Here is an 18,643-nt window from a genome sequence, read left to right on the forward strand (position 1 = left end):
AGTTACGTCCCTGGGACTCAGCTTCCTCCTCCTCCGAGTGAGTTCAGTGAGTCCTTCCTCCCCAGTCGTGGTGGAGTATCAAAAACAATGACCAACACAGGAGTTCCCGTCATGGCTCAGCGGTAATGAACCTGACTAGTATCCATGAGGATGCAGGTTCGATCCCTAGCCTCGCTCAGTGGGCTAGGGATCTGGCATTGCATGAGCTGTGGTGTGTCACAGATGCGGCTTGGACCCCACATTGCTGCGGCTGTGGCATAGGCTGGAGGCTAGAGCTCTGATGCAACCCCTAGCCTGGGAACTTCCATATGCCGTGGGTGCAGCCCTAAAAAAGCAAAAAAATTAAAAAGTAAAAAATGGAGTTCCTGCTGTGGCTCAGCGGTTAACAAACCTGACTAGGATACATGAGGACTCCGGTTCGGTCCCTGGCTTTGCTCAGTGGGTTAGGGATCAGGCGTTGCATGAGCTGGGGTGTAGGTCGAGGATGCGGCTCAGATCCTGCCACATGGCTGTAGCTTAGGACAGCAGCTGCAGCTCCAATTGGACCCCTAGCCTGGGAACCTCCATATGCCGTAGGTACGGCCCTAAAAGATAAAAAGACAAAAAAATATATATATATTTAAAAAAATCGGGGGGGGGGGCACAGTCTTTAAAGGCATTAGCCCCTTTGCCTGGCAAAGCAGTAAAGCTATCTTTTTCTCTTTTGCCCCCAAAAATAAATAAAATAAAATAAAAAATAATTTAAAATTAAAAAAAAAAAAACAGAAGCAAAAACAATGCCCAATGCACACAAAGCTCCTCATTCAACAGAAGCTACAAGAACATGAAAATCCTTGGCTCGAAGCACCACAACCCCCGCCTGGGACACGTCAGCAAGCAGGAGGCAGAGTGTCAGGGGGCAGAATTTTATTTTTATTTATTTATTTACTTACTTTTTGTCTTTTCGCCATTTCTTGGGCCGCTCCCTCGGCACATGGAGGTTCCCAGGCTAGGGGTTGAATCGGAGCCATAGCCACCGGCCTACGCCAGAGCCACAGCAAAATGGGATCTGAGCCACGGTCTGCATCCTACACCACAGCTCATGGCAATGCTGGATCCTTAACCCACTGAGCCAGGCCAGGGATAGAACAGGAAACCTCATGGTTCAGAGTCGGATTCGTTCACCGCTGAGCCACGACAGGAACTCCAAGGGGCAGAATTTTAAATCTGCAACTCTTGTCTTGAATCCTGGCCCTGCTCTTTCCCAGCTGTGCAACCTCAGGGAAGTAAATTAACCTCTCTGGTTTCCTCATCTGTTCCACCTAAGTATTAACAACAATACCAGTCTCAAGGACTTGAGCAGGCACGAAATGAGATAACAGATGCGAAAGTGCTTACTGTACAAATGGGGTCAATGATGACGATTATCATGACAGCTCATAAAACCAGGGTGGAGCTTCCTGTTATAAACAAGCTCTCCCTCACCCTGTCCGCCCGCAGCCCGGGGCTGGCTCAGTGCTTTGTTCCCAGGAAGAGCATCGCCGGAGGGGCTGGGCGGGGGCAGAGGCCAGGGCAGGCTCCGTGCTCCCATCTGCACCGCAGGGTCAGCCCATCTGTCCAGCACTGGGCACACATGTGGCCTCATCTGAGGGTGTAGGGTCACCGGGGTCAAGAAGGAGAAAATTGGGGGCAGATGAGGGGAAGGTTCCAGCTTATTTTTAGAAAAGGGGAAAAGAGGGCAAGACAGGAAGGCCCTTGTTCCTTGGCGTTTCCCCATGTGGATGACAGGCAGGCGGGCAGGTCTGGAGACAAAGATGCGTCCACTTGCGGGGCTGCTGCCACGGCTGCTGCAGGACCTCAGATGACTGTCAGCACGGCGTGCTCACGCCCGGCCCGCCTGTGGGAACTCCTGCGATAAGCAGCCCAGGACCCGGAGGGGCTGAGCCCGCCAGGCCCATGCGGGCTTTAGGAAGGATCCTCCACCTGCAGAGTCAGGGAGGCCTTGAGGGGTGGGATCTGGGGGTAGCACAGGGCCTGGCACACAGTAGGCCCACAAGAGGTACAAGTCTCCCCTCCTGAGGTTCTCAGGTCCTGGCACCTTCTTGGGGTAGCGTGCCTGTGTCTGGGGAGGCAGCACAGTGAGGTGAATAAGAAAACGACACTGGGAGTTCCCGTCGAGGCTCAGCAGAAATTAATCTGACTAGATCCATGAGGACGCAGGTTCGATCCCTGGCCTTGTTCAGTGGGTTGAGGATCCGGCATGGCCGTGAGCTGTGGTATAGGTCGCAGACACAGCTTGGATCCTGTGTTGCTGTGGCTCTGGCGTAGGCCGGTGGCTACAACTCCAATTGGACCCCTAGCCTGGGAACCTCCATATGCCGCAGGAGTGGCCCTAAAAAGACCAAAAAAAAAAAAAAAAAAAAGGCAATGACTCTGCAGCCAGATCTCTGAAGTGTGAATCCTGGTTCTTCCACTTCCTGGCTGTGTAACTTAAGGCCAGTTGCTTTACCTCTCTGGGCCTCAGTTTCTTTGTCTGTAAGATGGACATAACCACAGTTCCTACCACATAGGTTTGTTGTGAGAATTAATTAACATGTAAGCAAGCAGAACACTCAGCTTGCGCTCGGGGTCAGCTGCTCTTGTCAGCTTGCAGGAGGGTGGTGGCCTGGCCCAGAGACGTGGGGGCTGAGCGTGCACAGGGCTCTCCAGCAGGACCCTTCCAGGAGGTGAGGCAACCAGAGTGTGGTGGGCTCGGTGTCGGCAAACAGGCTAGTGGATCTGGGAGGCGGCAGCGGGCCAGCCCCAGGCTGGACCTCGGCAGACCCTGTTGTGGCTCCCAGGGGCGTTTTTGGCCCGGGGTCAAAAATGACAGGAATTTTCCAAATCGCCTGTTTTTCCACTCTCAGGGCTCCCAGCACCCCACCCCCTCAGATCTAACCCTGAATAGAACTTTGAAATATGTCAACAACAAGAAGGTGAAAGACCCCGGAGCGGGTCGATTGGCCCGAGGCCGGGTGGCAGCACACCTCCCAGAGCTGCCCGTGGAAAAGTACGAGAGAGATAAGGCACGTGTGGGGTGTGCACGCGTGTGTGCACATGTGAGCGTGTGTGTCCTCATCCCTGGGCACGAGGGTGTGTCACGTCTGTGTGTGTGCTGGCGTGCCCAGGTCAGTGTGCACATCCCTGCATCTACCACGGCTGGACTCTCGCAGGCACAGCAGCCCGGCTACCAGACACACAGGAGATGGCAGGAGGCAAGCGTTCAGCAGCCTCACACACAGTAGGTACTCATCACCTGCGCGCCCCACGGCCACTGCCCTGCCCGTGTGTCTGCTTGGCCTGTGCCCCGCCAAGGCGCCATGGCAGCCCCTGGACGGGGGGCGAGATGGGAACGGGAACTGAGACCCGCCCTGTCTGAGTCTGTGAAGGAGTCCACCTTGTCCTGGGCACGAGGCTGGGAATGTTTCCTGGGCTGGGCCCCAGATGTGATGTTCCCATGACGACAGAGGGACCAGGGGTGGGCAGGGGTCCATACAGGGTATCCTGGCCGTGGGCTCTGGCAGAGGAATCCTCAGATGGGCAGCAAGCTCAGCATCCCCAGGGCCTGGCGAGCCCTTGGAGACCCTCCCCAGCAGCCCAGGGGGAATGGGCCGCCTGGGACCACACAGGTCCAGGGCTGGAGATAAAACAAGGCATCTCCCTAGAGAGCACAGACGCAGAAACCCGACAGGCCCGGGTTCGAATGGCGACCCCCCTTCGATAGTTGGAGGACTTTGGGGGTGTCACCTCGCCCCTCCTAGCCTGTTTTCTCAGCTGGCAACGAGCCGTCTAAACCTCAGGGTCAGCGCGGGCCTCGATGGTCAGGATGCGACTCCCAGTCCAGTGATTTCCACGGGTTCAAAGAAACCGCGCCCACCCCAGAGGACGGGTGAAAGCTAAGGGACAGGCTTCCAGGAGCCCCCAAGGGTCTGTCTTCTCTAGAGTCTGCTGGGAGGGAGCCAGAGCCCTGTCTTGGGAGGCTAGGGCCCAGCTTCTAGCCCCTGCTTGGCCTTAAGCAAGTGTCTGCTCCTCTCCGGGCCTCAGTTTCCCCACCTCTGCCTGGGAGGCGGGTAGCTAAGGGATCTCTCGCCGCTCCCCCCCCACCTCTAAAGACCCCCGACTCCACAAAGGAAGGTAATTGGGAGCAGCTGCCTCCAGAGCAAGCGTGGGAGCCCTGGGGAGGGGTCTTCCCCAGCCGCCGGACACCACCCCGTGGTTTATGTCAAATTGTCAGCCCCAATCCTGCTTTCCTCCTGGGCAGGGCCGCCTTCAGTGGGGCTCAGGAGAGGTGGCCTGTCCAGCCGCCGTGTTTACAGTGCTCAGACGCCGCCGGGAACCTGATCTGGGCAGACCAGGGTGGGCCGCCCCACTGGGCCCAAGCCGTGTCCATACTCATTTCCCGGAGACTGACCACGGCCGGCCCGCCCGCCTCGCTGAGTCCAGCTGCCCGGCCACCCGCCCACGGAGGGCCCAGCCTCTTGCAAGTACGCACTCCGGGGACCGCTGCAGAAATGCACCAGGGCCTGGGGGGCCCGAGCAGGGCTGGGGAGGGGAGGGAGAGGGAGAGAGGACGGGCTGCCTTCCTTCAGGCAGATTCACGCCATGCTCCCCAAGCAAGTGGGCTTTCCGGCCCCCTCCCACCCGCCGCCGTGTATCTTAACCTGCTGATGGGCTGACAGGCTCTTCCCTGCACTTGATCATCTGGGATCAGAGGCAGCAAAGGAGGGCCCACGGACCCAACCCGGTCACCGCCTGTGAGTGAAAATTGCCTTTTTTATTTTTCAATGGCTAGTTAAAAAAAAAAAAAAAATCACAAGAATATTTTAAGATACATGAAAATGATATGCCACTCCAATCTGCGTCCATAAATCAAGCTTTTCTGGAACACAGCCACCGTGTACCTTTCTGTATGTCTGCGGTGGCTGGCTCCCTGCAGCCGTGGAGTTGAACAGTCATGATGGAGAGCGTATGGCCCGCAAAGCTGAGACTCTGAGTGCACAGCCCCCTGCAGAAAACACCTGCCACCCTCTGATCTAAATCACTCGTGAGTGGCAAGTATAGGCCTCGGGGCTCAAGCTCAGGAACGGCATCCATGGGAGCGAGAAGCGGAAGAAATGTCACCTTGTTCCCTATAACTTCATGTCTAACCCCACGTTTCTGGGGTCATCCCAGGTTTCGGGGATCTTACATGAGGTCAAGGTGTGGGGCAGGGGGCAGGGCACTTCGTCCCCAAGCACTGGCCCGCACTGATTGCACCTGAGGCTCCCCCCACCGTGACCCTGCACGTCTGGCCGCCCCCTGCCACCTCCACGGCACTGTGACCTGGAGTCTGGCCGTGTCTCTCCTCGACTCCCTGTTTGTTTCTTCAAGACACTCTGTTGACCCCTCTTCTTCCCCTTACTTCCTCTGTAACACTTTTTTTTTTTTTTATGTCTTTTTAGAGCCACACCCGAGGCATGTGGAGGTTCCCAGGATAGGGGCCAAATCGGAACTGTCGCCACCGGCCTACGCCACAGCCACAGCAATGCGGGATCCGAGTGGCATCTGTGACCTACACCACAGCTCACAGCAACACCAGATCCTTAACCCGCTGAACTAGGCCAGGGATCAAACCCGCATCCTCGTGGATGCCAGTCGGGTTCATTAACCTCTGAGCCACGAAGGGACTTCCCTCTGAAACACTCTGATTCCACAAGCCCAGAGACTTGGAGAACGAAGGCCAGGGAGGCTTGCCGGCCTTCTGGGTTCTGCCTGTGGCGTACCTCCCCAGGGGCATGGGGCGCTGGGAGGAAGAGGAGAGCCCATAGGAAGAGCAGACACAGGCGGATAGTTCATTCACTCACCTCCCCAGGCCTCATGGAACACACAGTGCCCTGCCAGACCCCACAGGGAGGCAGAGGCAAGCGCAGCATACCTGGCCCTCACGCTGTCAGCACTCCAGGGCTGATGTTTGACTGTCTCCAGCATCAAAACACAAAGTATTTATGTTTGAACGTAAATACTCCAGCCCGGCCAATTTCAAGCTGCCCACATGGTGCCCCTGACCGTGGAGCTGGAAGCAATACATGCCATCAACTCTCACCAGCCGGCTCCAGCATCCACACACACACACACACACACACACACACACACACAGAAACATCACATGCAGCGTGATAGGTGTGGCATGAGAAAAGCACAAGGGCCTGGGGGCACAGAGGCAGAGCAGCAGTCCTGACTCGGAGGGTTGATCCCGATGGGCTTCCTAGAGGAGGTGACATTAGATGGGGACTCTGAAATAAAAGAGCTCCCTGGAAGGGAGCTGGCTTGAGTCCCCATGGTGGCTCTGATCTGTGATAGGTTGTGTCACTGCTCCTGATTATTCAGTCCCCTTCCCTGTCACCACGCTCTGCCAAGCAGCTTACAGTACCTGCCGTGGGAGGAGGTTACACTGCACTTAGCCGTTGTCCTGCTTTGGCCAATGGAAAGTGAGCGAAGAGCTCTCGGGGTCTGGCCCTTTCCCGTTTTGCTCTCTGCCCTGAGTAGGTCGGGTACCGGATAGGGACAGCTCCCTCGCAAGGATCTTGGAATAAAGAGGACACATGGAGCAGAGCCACAGTCAACCCACAGCCACCACAGACAAAATATAATGTGGGCGAAAAGTAAACTTGTTATTGTAAAGCCCCTATTTGGGGCACATGCTATGGTGTGTCTGTTACCACAACATAATCTAGAAAGAAACTGACTAATGTTCAGCCCGTCCCCATCCAGATCTGGCTCATGCCACAACACCCTCCAGGGACGCACGGAGCCTCCCCCAGGTCTGAGCACAGATTTAGCCAGCATCAAGCTGTTGAGGCAAGCACAGGGTCCCTAAAAGGTCCAGCACTCTCTACAGCCCTAGCATCACCCCCATGGTCCTGGGAAAAGCAAGCGAAACCACTTAGCAGTGCCTCCGATTCATTGCTGTCTATCTCACAGTGGCTTTTGGAAGTGGCTCTCCCGACATAAAAAAACAAAAAACAAAAACAAAAACCTCTCAATTTCAACCCAAAGCCACTCCAGACATTGAAGATTCTCTCTCTGAGGAACGGACCAAATTCAAGAAAGCTTCTGTGCAAAGAAACATCAGGCTGTGGTGAACAGGAAGCAGTCTCTGCTGGGCAGCAATGCCAGGGACAGAAAGAGTCCTGCTGTCCTTACCCCCAGGGAGCTCCCAGGCTGGTGACCAGAGAGCTGTGTGAACAACGGCATGCAGTCAGGTGTGGTGGCGCCCACCTGTTTTCCAAAGGGCTGTGGGATCACAGGGGAGGCGCAGCTACCACTACCCAGAAGGCCGGAATCCTCTGGAACAAGTTGAGAGCTAAAGGGAGCGACAGTGGAGGATGGATGGATGAAGGGTGGACAAAATCTACCTGGAAGGATCCAAGAGACTTTCACAAAGGACACATGAACCAGACCTGAAAAAAAAATCAGATGGCACCAGCTAAGGACTGTGGCCAGAAGAGACGGTGTCGCGGACAGAGGAGAGCGCGTCACAGCAGGGAGGGGTGCGCTTCTCGGCATTTAGGGAAGGCGGAGGCAAGAAGCGCAAACAGCCACAGGAGCACGCTGCAAACAGAGGGGACCAGGGAGTCAGACAGACTGAGTTGAGATCCCAAGGGCACCACTTTCTGACTGTGTGCCCTTGGGCAACTTGCTTAACCTCTCTGTGCTTGTGCCACCACTATTAAACCCAGCCCCTCCCAGGGTTATTGGAGGTGTTATGAGAGAATGTGAGCACAGCTCCTGCCCACTGGAATCCTGCACTAACAAGGACTCCCTCTCCCTTCCCTTCCACCAGGTCCGCTCCTCCCAGGGCCCCTGCACCTGTGGGTCGCTGACATACCACACCTCCATGCCCTGGGTCTTCCCTTCCCAGAGTCCGGGCCCCAAGGGTCCTCTCTGCCCTCCGGCCCCTGCAACCACTCCGCTCCAGCCTCTGCACAAACCCCACCCAGCCCAGGGGGTTCCCACCCCATGCACCCCTGCGAACGGCCCTGCCTCCAACCTCCAAACACCTTTCCCACAGGAGCAAACACGTGCAGGCGTGGGAGCAACCTGGGAGACCTGCGAAGGGGCAGCTCTGGGCAGAGTGAGGCTGCTGGATCTCGTGCCCTTAGGGGGACACAGGCAGCCAAGGACGGAGAACAGAAGCCAGACGGAGAGGCCCGCTGGCCAAGCCATGCGCTCAGCTCCTGCCCTTGTCATCTCACCTGTCCTGGACTGCAGTGTCCCGCGTGCCATTCCCAGTCCCGGGCCAGTTTCCTGTCCCAGCTCCATCTAGAGCAGCTATCCCCAAGGGGACAGGGAGGAAGCCAAACGTCATTAACTAAATTTAGAAAAAATCCTTATCACAAATGCGACGGGCACACAGGCCAGGGCCCGAGAAGGGAAATTTAGGATTTGAGATCGTCGCTCAAGGCCTTGCACAATTTGGCCTGGTGTTTGGTAGACAGTCAATAAATAGTTTTGAGCAAAAAGACGCTTGTGCCCGCCGACCTCCCCTGCTGCTCACACCCGCAGTCCTGTCTCCAGCCCACAGCCCCACCCTGTTCACTCCCTGCGACTCCCTCTGCCCCCCACAACTGGGCCTTTGCCTGTGCTCTTCCCTCTACCAAGATCGCATTTCTGCCCCCGCCCTCCCTGCCAAGCTCTGCCTCATCCTGCAGGCTTGGCTCCGGCATCCTCTTTGCAGGAAGTCCTTACCAGGCGGGTTCCCCTGCCCTCCCATGGACAGGGAACTTCCACACCCCAGCCACAGCACATATGCTGCTTTGGGGTGGCCTCCACGCACTTCCAAACTCTGCATCCACTGGGCTGTGAGCATCTCCGAGGGAGGAGAAAGGGGCCCGGCCCAGAGGTGGGACTCAAAGGGTATTTGGCCAGGGAGAACATGTGTTTTCAGATCACATGGTCCCCAAGAGCCCAGTACCCCAGGAGGACAAAGGAAGCAAGTCAGGACCTGCAGGAACCCTTCCAGCCCCCGGCCCGGGGTCAATTCAGAAGTTAGGCAGGAACCGTGCAGAACGCTCCCTCTCCCCCTGGTGGTCCCGGCAAATTACTGCAGCTTCCTGTGGGAGGGCCTCACCCCAAGGAGCCTCGGAGCCCTGGGAGAATATGAGCTGATTTGGGGAGCACAGAACCCTGGAATCTTAAGAGCCAGAAGGGATTTTACATCTTAGGGAGATGGAGCACCATGCCTACCCTCATTTAACAGATGGAAAAATTGAGGTCCAGAGACAGGACATAAGCTGCCAAAGGAACGAGCTGGAACCAGAACCCAAATGTCTTAAAGAAGATGGAAAATATTTCGAGGCTGAGGGTGTCCACAGCGATGGACTTCTAGCCTGCACTGCTGCCCGGCTGGCCCGCAGATTCGGTTTTCTCTCTTCATCCAGACTCCACACGGTTGGACCTGGGCACGTGCTCTTCTTACTCATCAGACACTTGTTAATGAATCCATTCTAAGGCTTCTCATTTAACCTGACCGCGTGCTCTGGAAGGTGGGCTCGGGATCTCGCTCTGTCCGCGACTAACTGGGTGGCCTCCCCCCTCCTGTGCTGTCGGTGTTCTCATTTGCAAACCAGAAGGTGGGCTAGTTCAAGAATGGCAAGTAGGCTCTCTTTCGGTGCCAGTGTTGATGGCCTGGTGGTGACTGCTCGAGAAGGACTGTGGGACAGGAGGGCCGTGACTGATGAGTGATGCTTATCAGGGGAAGCAGGCTGGCAGACAGCGGAGTCCAGAAACCAGTTCTAGCCATGTGGGTTTCCTGGTCTCCCCATCTCTACTGTGAACTGCCCGGTACAAAGAATCCAGAGATAATCCAACAAGATCCCTGTCCCTGAGAAGCTCACAGGTCAGTGAAAGACACTTGCCCAAATTCACAGGCAAACCAGTGGAGATCTCTGAGCTACAGTCTTAGGGACAAAGGGGCTTTAGAGGTCAGGTGTCTGATGCTTCCGTAGTTGCAGGAACCCCCCTGAGCCTCAGTTCATCAACCCCCCCCACCACCACCACTCACAGGCATTCCCGTCAAGGAGACATAACATTTCCTGTTGGTACGAGCTTCACCCAGTGTTTGGTGGTTAAGATTTCAGGCCCTGCAGGCTCTGCCACCTCCCAATTCTGAAATCCCAGGCAAGTTAACCTGGGCGATGTCACCTCTTCAGCCCTCCATTTCTACCTGTGCTGTGGCCGGGGGGGATTGTCACAGGGAGTAAATAAGTGACGACAGGCAAGTCGCCTGGTACCAGCTGCCAGGATGACTCCACGCCAAGTCCACCTCCTTAGCTTACCCCTGGCTTTGTGCTCTGGGAGGCAGATGAGCCTGCTCCCGCTGCCCAAAGACAGCTCTCTAGGGAAGTGGGGACACCCACAGACCTCCCCCCCAGGTCTTCCCCTCTCGGGACCCCGCGATGACCCCCACCAGCGGCTTCCGTGAACACTGACTGGCCACGGTGCCGCGGAAGCCAGTGCTCTGGGCCAGCCCGTCGGGAGGGACCAGATCCCCGGAGAGGGAAGGATGTGCTCGGAGAGGCTCCCGGCCTCCTGCCCCTGCTGCTGCCCCCTCACAGCGGTCCCTGCCGTCCAGCAGCCAATCTGCGCCCGCCCGGTTCTGGTCCGAGCACTTGCTCTCCCGGCTCCCCGGGAATCATGAAACGCTCTGCAGTAGAAACGCGGCCCGCCAACCTTGGCACGTCTCCTCTGATCCCGTTTGTTTTTCTAACATAAAACTAATATGACATAATGTATAATCTAATTTGGAAATTACCATTTGCTTGGCTGGCCCACGCTGCCAGCCAATACCAACAGCAAGAGAAATTATTTAAGAATGTTTCTTTTCCTTCGGAACACGGCTGATAATTTATTTTTCCGTCAGAAGATTACTTTTCTCTTTACGACATTTCCTGCCCGGGTGATTTGCGCTAGCATTCAATAACACGGCCGGTGCCCAACGTCGGGAGTGAGTCAAGGCCGCCGTTCCCTGAATGAGGGGAGGGTGTCGACCGCGCTCAGTGGGGGCTCGGACCCGCTGCCGGTCCAGGAGGCGAATGCCAGGGGGAGCTTTCCGTGGCGAGGATTGGGCATGTCTCGGGAGGTCGCCTGCCCCTTTGTCCTGTAAGCCAGATGTTGGGGCTGCCTATAGGTCCAGGTGCCCCAGAACCCGCTGGCCTCTGGGGGAATGAGTAACGCCTGCTTGGCATTCTTGGGCAAGAGGGCTTAGCACCAGGGTGGGATCTGGGTTGAGAGTGTGCTTTGCTGAAACGCAGGCTTCCAACCTGTCTACACCTGGGTCTCCACCAGGATGAAGTACCTCTTCTCTTCCAGCCGCTACAAATCGGACTCACACAGGCTCCCGACGCACGTGGCACCTACACGTCCAGGGCCCTGTAGTTCTGGCCAACTCGGGCCTTCATCCTCTCTTTCAATAAGCAGTTTGAAGACACACTTGGCTTCTAAAGTTAGAGCTGGTTTCGGACCCTGGTCCTGCCGCTTAATAGCTCTGTGACCTTAGACAACGTTCTTCATCTCTGTGCGGCCCCATAAACCTCATCTACAAAAATAGGGGTAGTAATAGGGCCGACCTCCTTGAGGTTTTTGGAAAGATAATGTGTGATGAAGTGTAGAAAAGGGTCCTTAGCCCGCTCCGTTGCATGCGGCGAAAGCTCAGAAAGGTCACTGTCACTATTGGGCTCTGAAGTGGGACCCGCTGGCAGGGCACAGAGCTGCTGGACTTGAGGAGAGTTCTAGTCCCGGGGAGGACCTCAGGCCTTGGAAATCAGGCTCGTGCTGGGGGTTCTTGCCCTGTTCTGAGCATTAACTAACCCAACACACTAGATGCAGGTGGCTGATCACGAGGTCACTGCAGGTAACGAGGAGTCTCACCCCTCGCCGTCCGGTCACTGAGAAAAGTGTGCCCATTACCAAATCCTCTGCAATGCGGGCACAGGCCCCTCCTGCAGGCCGGGGGAAGGGGCAGAAACAGCCTCTCAGATCTTCTCCCCCACCCAAGCCATCCACTCCAAGGACCCCAATCTCCAAACGAGAGCGTTTCCTTAGCCAGTCGCGGGACAGGTCTGCTTTCCTTCTGGATGTTTGAGACTGAACCGATGGGCTTTGTGGCGAAGCAGAAGGCAGCGAACCATTCGCTGGGCTGTGTGGACAACCTCCTCCGGCGCTGCCTGCCTGGGGAGGCTGGACAGAGCAGAGGGGCTCTCGGAGCACTTGGCCCCGTCATTAACTCCACCAAGTTAAGTGCTTGTTTTGGTTTCACAGCATCGAGGCAACTGGCTCTTTATAGGATTGACTGAATGTTTAGACACAGCCTCTCCTGCTTGAGAGGTTGTTTGACAGAACGGAGTGGGTGTTTTGTTACGGCTTGGTGACCAGGGTGACCCGTGGCTTTTGCTCAGTTTGATTGGGCTGACTGCTTGTTTGGCTGTGGTGATTGGTGGTTTCACCAGGTTGACCAGTTGTTCTGTCACGGTGAGACCCATCTGACTGGCTGTTTAAGTTGGGTGAGGGTTTTGGCATTCGTTAACCGAGCTGGCTGAGTTTGAACTGACTGAGTGTTTGAGCAAATGAATCCAAATATTTTGACATTGTTTGAGGCGGTCGATTGGCTGTTTACAACAGACCAGGCGTGTTGCTATCATTTGACCCAGCTGACCCGTTGTTCTGGCATTGTCTGACCTAATGGCTAGTTGTTGAGTTGGTTTGGTGTTTCGGCTTTGTTTAACTCTAAAGACAGGTTGTTTGCGAGTTGTTTGATCAAGCTGATCGCTTGTTTGACTAAAGCTGAACAATTACTTTCATATTATTTGACCGAGCTGAGTCGTTATTCAAACTGAGGCCATGTGTTGCTAGGGTCTGACCCAGTTGTTCTGAAGATACCCATTTCCCAGGCCACGCTGATGGGTTATTTGGCACTATTTGGGCCAGCGACGGAGAGTGAACTGAGTTGACCAGGCCTTTGGGCCCTGCTTGCCTGTTTCAGCTGTCATTCGGCCAGCCTGCCTCTGCGTCTCGCTGAATGAGGCGTTCAAGCAGGGTTTCCAAAGCTAGCCAGGGTTTTGCCAAGCCGCCCAGCTGTTTGGTCTCAAACAGACAGGGAGCAGGGGTGGCCAGCACAGACAGACCTCCATTTGTAGGGAAGTCACTCTGGAAGGCTCTCTCAGGTGGGAGCGGGAAGGAAAGGGACTTGGGGGACCCCGGGTCTCGAGCTCGGGCTCAGGCAGGTGAGAACAGAAAGCTGGTGGCAATGCAGCTGCTGCGTGCAAGAGCGCTCAGGAGCCGCGGTCTCCCGAGCCAGGAGATGAATGCATTTGGCAGAACACTTCAAGAATGCAACCTCTGGGTTAAGTGGTTGAAATTAGGCCCAATGGGGCTGTTTTACTGGGAATTTACAGTCGCTCATAGAACTCAGCCCCATCAAGCAAGAGTCCCTCCTGCCAAGATGAAGATTTGCTCTCAGACCAGGGGGACTCACTGACAAAAACACACATCTCCCCGCCTTTGATTAGCCCTGATCTGTGTACCTCTGAGTCGTGACCACACGGATGCAAATGTCTGTTCTCCCGGGCAGGGGTCGGGGGGCTCTCCCTAAAACCCATGGGTGGCTGGGGGACGACTTTTCTCCCCGTTGGCTTCCTGAAGGAGGCTGCAGCTGAACCGCCTAGGCCGTGGGTGATGTGACGGGCGCCAGCAAGACCGTGATCCTGCCGGCGGGTCTTGGAAGCGGAAGTGCCCACATCATGCCCTCAGCACATAAGGGATCGGGCCGGAGGGGGCTGCAGAAGGGAGCCGGACTGACGTCATTTTACGCACGGGGAAACTGAGTCCTGGAGAAAGGAAGGGACTTCCTGAGCAGGGCCACAGGGCTCACCAAGGAATTGACCCTTCTCAGTGTGGACAGGTTGAAATCGGAGGGCTCTGATTAGGGAGTTGAGAGGAGGTATCATTTCTGGTGCCACAGCAATGAGGAGGGCGGGGGAAGCCAGGGTGGGGCTGAAGCAGAGGCCAGCTCTCAAGCTCGCCAAAAGGCAAGTCCTTTCAGGAGAGCACGAGTGACCCACTGCCGAAGAAACATCAGGCTCACAAGGGGGCTTAGGGGTGCCTGGACCAGGCCTCCCATCTCTGGTTCAATCAACAGAAGGATCACGCCCAGAACGAGGGAGGGATGGTCTCGTCAGACGCCACGTGGAGTTCAAGGGAAAGGTTAGTTGACAAATGATGACATGAGTTACAGCCAAGGAGGAAAGATTCTCGAAGCCAATGTTCTAGGAAAAGCAACAAAGGGGGAGGGGCTGTCCTCCCCAGAGAAGCGGAGGCATGAAAGATGGGGTCTCTGTCTGGAAAACGCAGAAGACATTCAAAGAACAGGAGAGCGGATAAGCCTACTGAGCGTCCGGGAACAGAGGTAAAAGCATTGTGGTCCCCAGGAGTTCCCACCACGGCTCAGCAGAAACAAATCTGACCAGCATCCATGAGCACGAGGGTTCAATCCCTGGCCTCGCTCAGTGGGTTAAGGATCTGGCATTGCCGTGAGCTGCAGTGTAGGTTGCTGATGCGGCTCAGATCTGGCATTGCTGTGGCTGCGGCGTAGGCCGAAGCTGTAGCTCTGATTCGACCCTTAGCCTGGGAACCTCCATAAGCCGCAGGTGTGCCCCCCCCCAAAAAAAATTATGGTCCCCAAAGGTACTTGACAAAGATTATCTGCATAAAATCCCAAGGAGACAGAGTACAAGAAAGAACTTTCTAGCAAAGAGCCACCCCGAAAGGGAGAGAAGTCCTTGTCATGGGAGAATTACAGGCAGAATTCCCATGTGGGCTGAACAGGGAGTCAGATGAGGCAGGAGCGACAGACTCAGGAGCCACATCTCCAGGAACGCAGCTTCGGGTGTGTTTTCTTACTCCGGAATTGCCAGCTTGCACTGAGCTCAGGTACCACGATGACTTTCAGATTCAGCCTCTGAAACAGATCTCATCACCCTACACGCGGGCCATCGATTTTCAAACCCATGTTTTCAAATATAAACTTCTGCAAATTCTGGTTCTGCCAACAAGCATCTCCACTCTCCCTTCCAGCTCCGTGACATGAACGGCCGAGAGCAGCCCAAGCAGCCCCAGCTGAGGGCACAGCCTTGTAGCACCTCACTGGAGACCTTCCTTGGACCCGGGCTTTGAAGCCCTGAAAGGCAGGGAGGCGCAGAACACCTCTGCAACAATCTGACAAGTGCAAGTTACTGGTTTTTGAAGGCTGCTGTCCTGGTTTGGCGCCGAGTGGCTTGAGTCCCTGGTCTGGCTCTCAGAAGGTACAGGAGGCAGAGGGGAAGGGAGGTCAGAAAGACAGCCGGGCCATCGAACCTCCCACCAGGGACCCCAAGAAAATACTGGTGGGGTATGTGATCAGCCTCCACGGTCCTCAGAAGCCCTGGCCAGACAAAGACACATCGTGCCTGTGCACAGTGGGCTCCAGGGCTCCAGGCCACCCAGGCCTTCCCTGCAGGCAGCTTGGGGAGGCAGTGCTAGAAAAAGCACAGGGTACCAGGGGGGTTCTTCTCACGGCTCCTGCTGCAGGCAGCTGCTTTCCCCATGATGAGAGGCCTCATCTCCCTCTCCATCGCCCCCGACACATGCACACGCATGTGCGCGCGCGCACACACACACACACACACACACACACACACACAGCACCAAGGACACCCAGAGGAGAGGCCGAGGCTCGCCGTGGCCTCTGCCAGGAGGCACTGGGGGCAAAGAAACGACCACCATTGAGAGGCAAAGGCTGAGCTCCCGGACCCACACCCCGCTGATGTGCTAAGAGACCCTGGTTGGGTCATCTGAACTCGCTGGGCCTCCTCTTCAGCGTTCTTCAAGGAGGGAAAGTCAGGGCTGGGAGGGACCCCACAAATCTTGGGGTCCCATGCTTTTGGTTCATAGGTAGGAAGGCTGAGCCCAACAAGTCAAAGGCAGGTGTGGGCCTAGAGCTTGGTCCCTGGCCCCCGCCCTGGCCCACTCTTTCCACTGCACTGGGCTGCCTCTCCAAGCCTGCACACAGTAGGGCATCACCTCGAAAGCTCTGTGGCCCAAGGAGGGTCTGTAAGTCCCCGCTGCCATCACAGAATGAATGCCACGAACTGCGGGGAGGTTCGAACAAAAGAAAGGTATTGTCTCACGGCTCTGGAAGCTGCAAGTCCAATTTCAAGGTGTCACAGGGTTGGTTCCTTCTGGGGGCTGCGCGCGAGAATGTGTTCCGTGCCTCTCTCCTGGCTTCTGGGGCCGTGGCGGCAACCTCTGACCTTCCTTGGCTCGCACAGGCCAGCCCTCCAGTCCCCGCCTTCCCCACACAAGGCCCTCTCCCTGCTGTCTCCATGCCTAGCTTCCCCTTTTATAGGGATGTCAGTCGTTGGAACTTAATTACCTTTACAAAGACTCCTTCTCCAAATCAGGTCACACGCTGAGCTCTGCGTGGGAGGAGGAGCCACGGTGAGGCGGGGAGGCAAGGACCCCAAAGGGGCAAAGGCGGTGCCTCCATCAGGAGGGCGGGGTCTGTCACAGCGTCACACACCCCTCCCCACAGGGCTCCGGGACCCGCGGGTCCAGCCCCCGACACACACACACAAACACACACACCAAGGACCCCACCTTACCTCCTGGGTTCTAAAAGGCCACCATTCCAGCTGCCACGGGGACAACTGGGTCCCCACTGACTCTCGAGACCAGCCGCTGGCTCATTCTCATAGTCAGTCACTGCTTCCTTCCTTCCCTCGCACAGCTCTGCGCTCACTCATTCGGTACACGTTGGCCCAACTCATTCCTCCGTAAGTGAATTCAGATGACTCACCTGCCAATCCAGGCAGTCATTCGTTCAGGCTTGCGCCTCACTGATGTGAATATTAAATCCATTGCATTTATGAACTCAGTAAACATTTGTAGCAAGCACCTACTACGTGCCAGGCATTGTCCGAAGCTCAGGAGACACAGAAGGAAACAAGACAAAGCCTCTACTCCCTGAGCTTCCATTCTGGAAGAAAGCAAATGTTTCTTTTTTCTTTGTCGTCTTTTTTTGGCGGGGGGGGGGGAATGCCTGTGGCATGAGATGAGGAAGTTCTCAATCCAGGGATGGAACCCACGCCACAGTAGTAATCAGAGCCACAGCAGTGACAACACCAGGTCCTTAACCCACTGAGCCACCAGGGAACTCCCAGACAAACACTTCAAACACTGGTGGGTACCATGGAGTCAATCATTCTGGGTAGAGGGACTGAGACTGACAGGGTTGAGGAGGCTCAACTCCAGAAAAGCTTCTCTGAGAAGGTACCAGTAAAGTACTGTAGTTGCCCATGTAAAAACCTGGAGGAAGAGCATAGCAGGTGGTGGGAACAGCAGCTGCAGAGGCCCTGAGACGGGTGGTGCATCTATCAACACCCCAACAGGAGACAGACAGCACACTCAACATGGGAATTCAAGGAGGGTTTCTTTGCAGAAGAGCTACCATGGCAGGAGAAGATGTAGGCACACAGAGGACCAGAGCAGAAGCCGGGGCCAGGAACAGCAAAACTGTCACCACTCAGAGGAACGGGGTAGTGGTGCTGGAACTCAGAGCCAGCTCCCTGAGACGAGAACGGCTTTGGTCAGGACCACAGCCAGCCCAGGACACCTGCAGAGAGAGAGAGCCAGGGGACTGAACCAGATCCCTCTCTGCTCCCTCCTTCTGATTTACCGGGGTGCCTCCCCCCAGCTGGAGGCCAGACTACAAGGGAAACGCTGATGCACCACACAGAGGTCAGGCTTGGGCACAGAGAGTATTGGGGGAGGGGGGCAGAGACCCCCGGCCCAGGGGTCAGAAGGAGCCAGTGTGTGTGGGCTGAGGAAGGGGTTAGGATCTTATTCTGCCTGCAATGGGGGGGTTCAGCAGGGGCACAGGAAGGGCCGGCCCTTCTTTTCGGAGCCCTCCTGGCAATCAATCGTTCATTCGGGAGAGGCTCCCACACAATTGTACCCACTCGTGCTCCCGTTCTCTCAGCTTTCCGGGTCTCAGCACAAAACTGCCCCTGCTCCATCCCCTGTGCTAGGCCTGGACCAGCCCCCATCTGTGTGCTGAGCTGGATGCAAAGATGCACTGACCTGGCTTTACCCTCTAGAGGCTGCCACCTGACAGCAGCAACCAGGTCCCTAGTGACCTCTGCAAGCAAGGGAATTGCCTGAAGGGACCCCAAGCTGGGGAGGGGTGGGGCGTAAGGCTGTGGGAGCTGGGCTGCTTCCTGCTGGGAGGCATAGACTCTAAGCCAAGATATAGGGTTTCTGCTACCCACTGGCTGTGTGACCTTGGGCAAGGTGGATGGCCTCTCTGAACCTTCCAAATGGGGATGCTAGGTCTACCCATCCATCCCTCAGGCCTGCTCTAGAAAATCCACCTCGCACTCTCCTCCACGCCTCTGCCCCCCTGGGCCAGCTGAGTGCGAGGACTCCGGCCCTAGCGGAGGGGTCCTCTGCCCCCCCTCCCCATTCTTGGGCTGTGCCTTAGTTTGGGCTGCTGTAACAAATGACCATAGACTGGGTGGCTTAAACAACAGAAACCTAACTCTCACCGCTCTGGAAG

General features: G+C 56.2%; 1 long non-coding RNA gene across 2 annotated transcripts in view; it reads right to left on the reverse strand.

The window, feature by feature from the left end:
* Positions 1 to 18,643, reverse strand: part of LOC146402985 (uncharacterized) — a 74,553-nt gene that overhangs the window by 44,760 nt on the left and 11,150 nt on the right. Inside the window, exon 3 of one of the 2 annotated variants that reach the window (XR_014805194.1) lies at positions 10,874 to 13,880. The exons of the other annotated variant lie outside the window; for it this stretch is intronic. This is a non-coding gene — a long non-coding RNA (uncharacterized LOC146402985). Of the gene's footprint in view, positions 1 to 10,873; positions 13,881 to 18,643 lie in introns of those variants that run through there. 2 annotated transcript variants of the gene reach the window in all.

This window comes from Sus scrofa, chromosome 6, assembly GCF_054392235.1.
Source record: "Sus scrofa isolate SSC_HxYL_T2T_F1_AM1 chromosome 6, Sscrofa_HxYL_maternal_Yorkshire_Landrace_v2.0, whole genome shotgun sequence".
In the NCBI taxonomy this organism is placed as follows: domain Eukaryota; kingdom Metazoa; phylum Chordata; class Mammalia; order Artiodactyla; family Suidae; genus Sus; species Sus scrofa.